Below are 7079 nucleotides of genomic sequence, written 5' to 3'. Positions count from 1 at the left end.
AACGGTGAAGAACCGTTACCCACTCCCAAGGATTGATGATCTATTCGACCAGCTTCAGGGGGCATCTTGGTTTTCCAAGATAGATTTATGGTCAGGCTACCATCAGATGAGAGATAGAGACAAGGAAGTATAGAAGACTGCTTTTCGGACTCGCTATGGCCACAACGAGTTCGTGGTCATGCCCTCCGGGCTCACTAATGCTCTTGCCGCTGTAACACCCCAAATTCCAGAGGTGCTATTGAAGGACTTAAAGTGTAAATTAAGGAAAGGGACTCGACGAGTAGGCATGCTTACTCGCCGAGTCGGAGCGGGATTCTGTCGCGGTTTAAGTGGCCAACTTGCCGAGTTGGCGGCTTGGACTCGACGAGTTGGTGCTGAAGAGAGAAAATCCTAATCCCAAGGGTTGAACCCCATTTAGAGAACTTTATGTCCTTCTCCCAGCCTCCTAATCCCACTGAGAGTTCCAGAAACCCTAATTTTCGTGTGAGACTCCATTGTTGAGGAGATTAAAGCTTGGAAGAGGAATTTGGTGGAAGGAGCTTGAGAAATTAGAGGCTAACATCAAGGGGATTGTGTAGATCTGCGATTTACTTCAGTTTGGGCACATCTTGGAGGTAATAAGTTGTTACCTTCCCTCTTTTGCATCTAGATCTATTATCATTTGAGATTTGGGGGATTTTTGGTATGATTGAGAGCTATTTCGAGTTAGAGGCTTAGATCTGAGGTTGCTACTTCAGATCTAGACTTGTGATGGTCCAAAATGTCATAAATTTTCAGTCATTGAGTTGTTGGTGAATCCCCTTTGTCTAAAACCCAAGCCCTAGTGTGTCTTGGGCCTATATCTCCTTGATTTCACGTACAGTTTGCAACTTTATGTGAGGATTAGATTGTAGAAGGGTGGATCTATGGATTGGAGCCCCTGCATGGCTCGAAAAGCCTCTGTACGGATTGAGAACTGGAGAGACTCGGCGAGTCACATGGGTGTACCCGACGAGGTGTATGAACATGTGCATGGACTCGGCGAGTTGGAAGAACAACTCGGCGAGTCTGTTGAAGATTGCCTTGGACTCGGCGAGTCTGGTCGCAGAACCCAACCTCTTTTGGTTAAAGCTTTGGATTAGTGAGTCGGTTGGCGACTCAGTGAGTTGGACAGGATGGAATTCCGAGATCGTTGAACACGACGAGTCTTGGGGCGACTCGACGAGTTAAGTCGTGTTATGGGAGTTTGCTGAGTATAAGAACTCGACGAGTCGATGGGTTGACTTAGTGAGTAGAGTCAACCAGGAAGGTTGACTTTAACTGAGGACTTTGACTTTGACCAAGAGTTGACCAGTTTGACTTCCAAGGGTATTTTGGTAATTTTGGTATTTTTGGAATTGGTTCTTTGGTAGTGTTCTGTAGTGTAGTTCGTGTCAGTGGTCGGAGCAGCTTGGTCTTATCTCTTCGGTTGGCAATTGCAGGTGAGTTATCCTCACTATATCGACAAGGTCTACGGCACCAAGGTCGGCCCTTTATCGGATGGGAATCCGGGTATTGTTTGTTATGTTATTGTTTTGCTAGATGTGCATCCTGGTATTTAGGATGGTGTTATGTTAGTGACCTGGTTAAGGTCGGTACTCGGTATTTAGGGTAATGTTATGTTAGCGACCTGGTTAAGGTCGGTACCCGTATATGGGGTAATGTCATGCTAGTAACCGGTTAGGTCGGAATCCTAGTTAGGATGTTGATATGCTATGCGATCTGTTAGACTGTTTGTCTTGTTAAGGATTTGTTATGTGATTAATTGTTTTATGTGCACATGGTTGTTTGACGGGGGTTGGGTTGAGGCGGGTCCTGCTTTGTGCTGTAGGCCAACATACCCAGGGCGGACAGGATATTCTGAAAGCCCAGTGAGCGGTCCAGATAGGCTGAAGGCCCCAAGAGGGCGGACCAGACATGTCGAGGCTTAGAGAGTGGACCAGGCCGACTGAAGGCCCGGTGTGGGCGGACCAATCATACTGTGGACTCAGAGAGTGGACCAGGTAGATTGAAGGCCCGGTGCGGGCGGACCAATCACATTGTAGACTCGATGTATATGGATAGACTCGGAGGGTGGACTAGGTGGACTGAAGGCCCGGTGCAGGCGGACCAGTCACACAGTAGACCCGATGTGCATGGCTGTTATATTTGTGTTATGTTATGAGTATGTTTATGTGTGGTTGGTATTTTAGGGGTAACTCACTAAGCTTTCAGGCTTACAGTTCAGTGTATTGTTTCAGGTAATTCAGGAGATCGTGGCAAGGCGAAGGCGTGATCGTAGTGCTCCTCATGTTTTATGATTTATGTAATATGGTTCTAGTAGATACTCTGATATTTAAACTATTTTGAAAACAAGATGTATCAACTTAAAGGTTTTTGAATGAAATCAAATGTTTTAAATTGGCTCAAATTTTATGGGTGTTACAGCCGCGTTCATGGACCTCATAAACCATGTATGCAGACCGATGTTGGATCGGTCTGTGATAGTTTTCATTGATGATATCTTAGTTTAATCCAAGACGCAGGAGCAGCATGAGGAGCACTTGCGGGAGGTTTTGGATACCCTGAAGAGGGAGAGATTGCACGACAAGTTCTCCAAGCGTGAGTTCTAGTTGCGCAAGATGCAGTTTCTTGGGCACCTTGTCAACCAGAATGGTATTCTGGTCGACCCGACCAAAGTAGAGGTCGTGATGAGATGGGAGGTTCTAAAGTCTCCATCTGAGATTCGGAGTTTCCTAGGATTGGCAGGCTATTACCGGAGATTCATTTAGGACTTCTCCAAGATAGTCATACCCTTGACCCAGTTGACGAAGAAAGTTGTGGTCTTTCACCGGGGGCCTGAGCAGCAGGCAGTGTTCGAGACATTGAGACAGGGATTATGTGAGGCACCGATTCTAGCCCTGCCAGAGGGCATATAGGATTTTGTGGTATACTGTGATGCGTCCATCTCTGGGTTGGGCACGGTATTGATGCAGAGAGGGCATGTTATCGCCTACGCCTCGAGGCAACTGAAGCCTCATGAGGTGAACTACCCGACGCACGATTTGGAGTTGGGGGCGGTTGTCTTCACCCTCAATATTTGGCAAAACTACCTCTATAGGGTTCGCTGTATCATTTACACGGACCACAAGAGTTTGAGGTACCTCATGGATCATCCAAATCTAAACATGAGGCAGCGTCGGTGGCTAGATGTGGTGAAGGATTACGATTGTGAGATCATCTACCACCCGGGGAAGGCCAATGTTTTGGTCGATGCTCTTAGCCGCAAGGCTGCCCCGATCAGAGACATTTGCTTATAGATGACAGTAGTGACTCCACTGTTAGAGCAGATCCGAGAGGCCTAACAGGAGGCTATGAAGGAGGAACATCAGAAGAGCGAGCGTATTGTGGGGCAGGTTTCCTCCTTCGACTATGATAGTCGTGGGTTGTTGATACTACACCGTAGGGTGTGGGTTCCGTATCATGGAGGTATGTGTCAGGTACTGATGGAGGAGGCACACAAATCCAACTTTTCTATTCATCCCGGGGCGACGAAGATGTACAAAGACCTTCGTCCTGATTACTAGTGGCCCTGCATGAAGCGGGATGTAGCCTGGTACGTTGAGAGGTGCCTGACCTGCAGGAAGGTCAAGGCGGAGCACCAGCGGCCTCACGACAAGACGCAACCGTTAGACATCCCCATGTGGAAATGGGAAGATATTACTATGGATTTCATGACCAAGCTTCCCAGGACCGCGTGGGGAGTAGATTCGATTTGGGTCATCGTGGATCGATGACCAAGAGTGCCCATTTCATAACGATCCAAGAGAGCATCTCGGCCGATAAGTTGGTTGATATCTACATCTGAGAGGTAGTAGCTCGACATGGAGTGACAGTCTTTGTGATTTTTGGCAGAGACGTGCAGTTCACTTCCAGGTTCTGGAAAAAGTTTCACGACGAGTTGGCTACCCGTCTGCATTTCAGTACCGCTTTTCACCCACAGACGGATGGTCAGAGCAAGCGAACCATCTAGACCTTGGAGGATATGTTGTGGGCATGTGTCTTAGACTTTGGTCGTAGCTGGGATACCTATCTTACATTGGATGAGTTATCCTACGAGTATTGACCGTCCTCCCTTCGATATGTTATACGGGAGGAAGTGCAAGACCCCGATATGTTGGGGAGAGGTTGGATAGAGGGTCATGGGGAGTACTGAGGTAGTACTCAAGACGACAGAGAGGATCCAACAGGTTCAGAGCAGACTTCAGACTGCTCAAAGAACCGAGCAGAGATAACCCCGGACGGGTCGGCAAAAAAGTTATGCCGAGAATCGCCGTTCGGACTTGGAGTTCCAGGTCGGGAGTATGGTCCTCCTGAAGGTGTCACCTTGGAAAGGTGTCATCCGATTCAGGAAGCGGGGCAAGTTAGGCCCCAGGTACATTGTACCTTTCAGGGTTGAAGCCCAGGTGGGAAGGGTGGCGTATAGGCTAGATCTGCTAGCCAAGCTTAGCCAGATTCACAGTACCTTTTATGTCTCCCAGCTGCGGAAGTGTCTGGTAGACGACTCTGCAGTGGTTCCTCTAGACGATATTCAGGTGGATGACATCCTGAACAACATTAAGCAACCAGTAGCTATCCTCGACAGGAAGTCGAAGGATCTGAGGAGCAAGAGGGTCAAGTTGGTGATGGTGCAATGGCAGCACCTCAAGGGCTCAGAATGGACTTGGGATCCGAAGGACGAGATGAGAGAGCACTACCCCGAGCTTTTTCCAGATGCAGCAGTAGACTTCGAGGACGAAGTCTAAAATAAGCGGGGGAGATTTGTAATGCCCGGTTCCTGGCATGTATTTTAAATAAGAATTTTTGCACATTTACTTTGGGACTCGGCGAGTTAGAGGCCCCAACTCATTGAGTGGAGGCTAAATTTGGATGCAGGTGGAAGAATCTGCTTGCCGTGTTCGAAGCCCCGACTCGACGAGTAGACCAGTCTGGATGGAAACCCTAAATTTGAGGGTTTGCACCCTATTTAAACACATTAAGTGGCCTCCACTCCAGCCTCCATCACCCTCAGACCCCATTCTCGAAACCCTAATCAGTTGAGTGTTCTTCAGCTATTTTGGTGCCATTTTTGTGACTTGAAGATAGAAAAGGAAGGAAAGGTTTGGTGGTTCAAGAAGAAGGTCGTAGATCCAGAGTCTTGGTTACATTTCTAGCTTGTTTGAGGTAAAAAGCTTCAAACTTGACTTCCCATTTGTTAGATCTCCTTTAGGGCTTGAATCTTGTCATTTTTGGGGCATTTCTAAGTCACCTTCGGGTTTAGAGAGTAATATAGAGTGTTGACTTCAGATCTTGAACCTTGGAGGGTTCTCATGGCATAAAGGTGCCAACTTTATTGTTACAAGAATCCCATGCATCTTGTAGATTTCATTTTAGGTCCTTATGAGCTAGTTAACCCATGCATGCACATAAAGTTTGTAACTTTACGTGCTATATCGATCCTAGGAGGTCAGATCTATGTTCTGGATGCATTGAGCCCGACTAAAATCGACTTGGTAGACTTGGACTTTGGGGGACTCGACGTGTCGCTCATAGGACTTGGCGAGTCGGGCTATGGTTCCCCAAACTTTTCTTTTTCTGATCGAACTGGTTGAGTCTAGAAGAGGACTCAACAAGATGGATGTAAATACGGACCTGAAGATCGTGGAACTCGGCGAGTTCAAGACTAAATCCCAACTGCATGAAGACGAACTCGATGAGTTCATAAGGAACTCGGCGAGTCCAGGACTAGACGTGTCTTCTTGCATGAAGAAGGACTCGACGAGTTCAAGGATGAACTCGATGAGTCAATGGTAGAATGTCCCGACCTTGTATGAGGAAAGACTCGAAGAGTTCAAGGATGAACTCGGCAAGTCAGTGGTAGAAAGTCTCGCCCTTGTATGAAGGAGAACTCGGCAAGTTGATGGGTCAACCCGACGAGTTGAGTGAACCAGATGTTGACTTTGACCTAGAGTTGACTTTGACCAAGGTGTTGACCTTGACTTTGACTTCAACATGAGTTGACCATGAAATGGTAATTAAGGAAGATTGTTATGTGTATGAATCGAGAGGAGTTGATCTAGGCAGCGAGGACAGTTCAGACACCTCTCGACACTAAGGTGAGTTACCTTCCAGTAGAAGTGGGTCTAAGGCTACAATGTCGGCCCACTAGTAGGAGCTTGTAGTTAGATGATTTTCTGTGTGATAATTTTCTGGTATGCCACTATCTGGTATGCTCTAAGTGTCAGTATGTTATGATTCTATGTGGTAGTGGTAGGGGTGAAATAGTCCCCGATATCCGGTTGAAATAGGCCGAAGGAGAGGCCAACACCGAGATATGCTAGGCAGTTATCCGGTTGGAATAGACTGAAAGGGAGGCCAGCACCCAGATATGCTAGGCACTTATCCGGTTGAAATAGACCAATGGGGAGGCCGGCACCAAGATATGCCTGGCTAGAAATTGTATGGTATATGGTATGATGGGGGAACTCACTAAGCTTTGTGCTTACAGTTTTCAATTTTGTTTCAGGTACCTCTTCAGCGAGGGGGAAGGAGCCGACATGGTAGCAGCACATCGCACACAAATGATTTACGCACTATGATGTTCTTGGGATTATACTCTGACATTATTATTATTCCACAATGTGTTTATGATATTTGACTTATGGGATTATGGTTTGTTATGATATCGATGATGTTTTTAAGTAAATTGCTTTATAAGTTAATTAAAAATAAATTTTTGGTCTTGAAAATTGGGATGTTACAGGACAAACTTGGTCAGTGTGTTATTTGAATATTATAAGGTTCATCCCTAAGTCATTAAATCTAACAAAAGAGCTCATTAGCTACAATAAAATTACATTTTCACCCTTAACTTGTTTTTCATATATTTTTTTATTAAAATGTCCTATGGTTACATAAACAGTCCCCTTACCCATATCCACCCCACCATCTCTAATTCTAAGATCTGACATCCACCATCATATCCGACGGTCCAGAAACCACCATCATCTACGACACTCCGAAAAGACACAAACAGAAGTGCA

This window comes from Lactuca serriola, chromosome 5 (genome assembly GCF_051521515.1).
Source record: "Lactuca serriola cultivar US96UC23 chromosome 5, Lser_US96UC23_V15, whole genome shotgun sequence".
NCBI classification, from domain to species: Eukaryota; Viridiplantae; Streptophyta; class Magnoliopsida; order Asterales; family Asteraceae; genus Lactuca; species Lactuca serriola.
Note: the sequence above shows the minus strand (reverse complement) of the source record.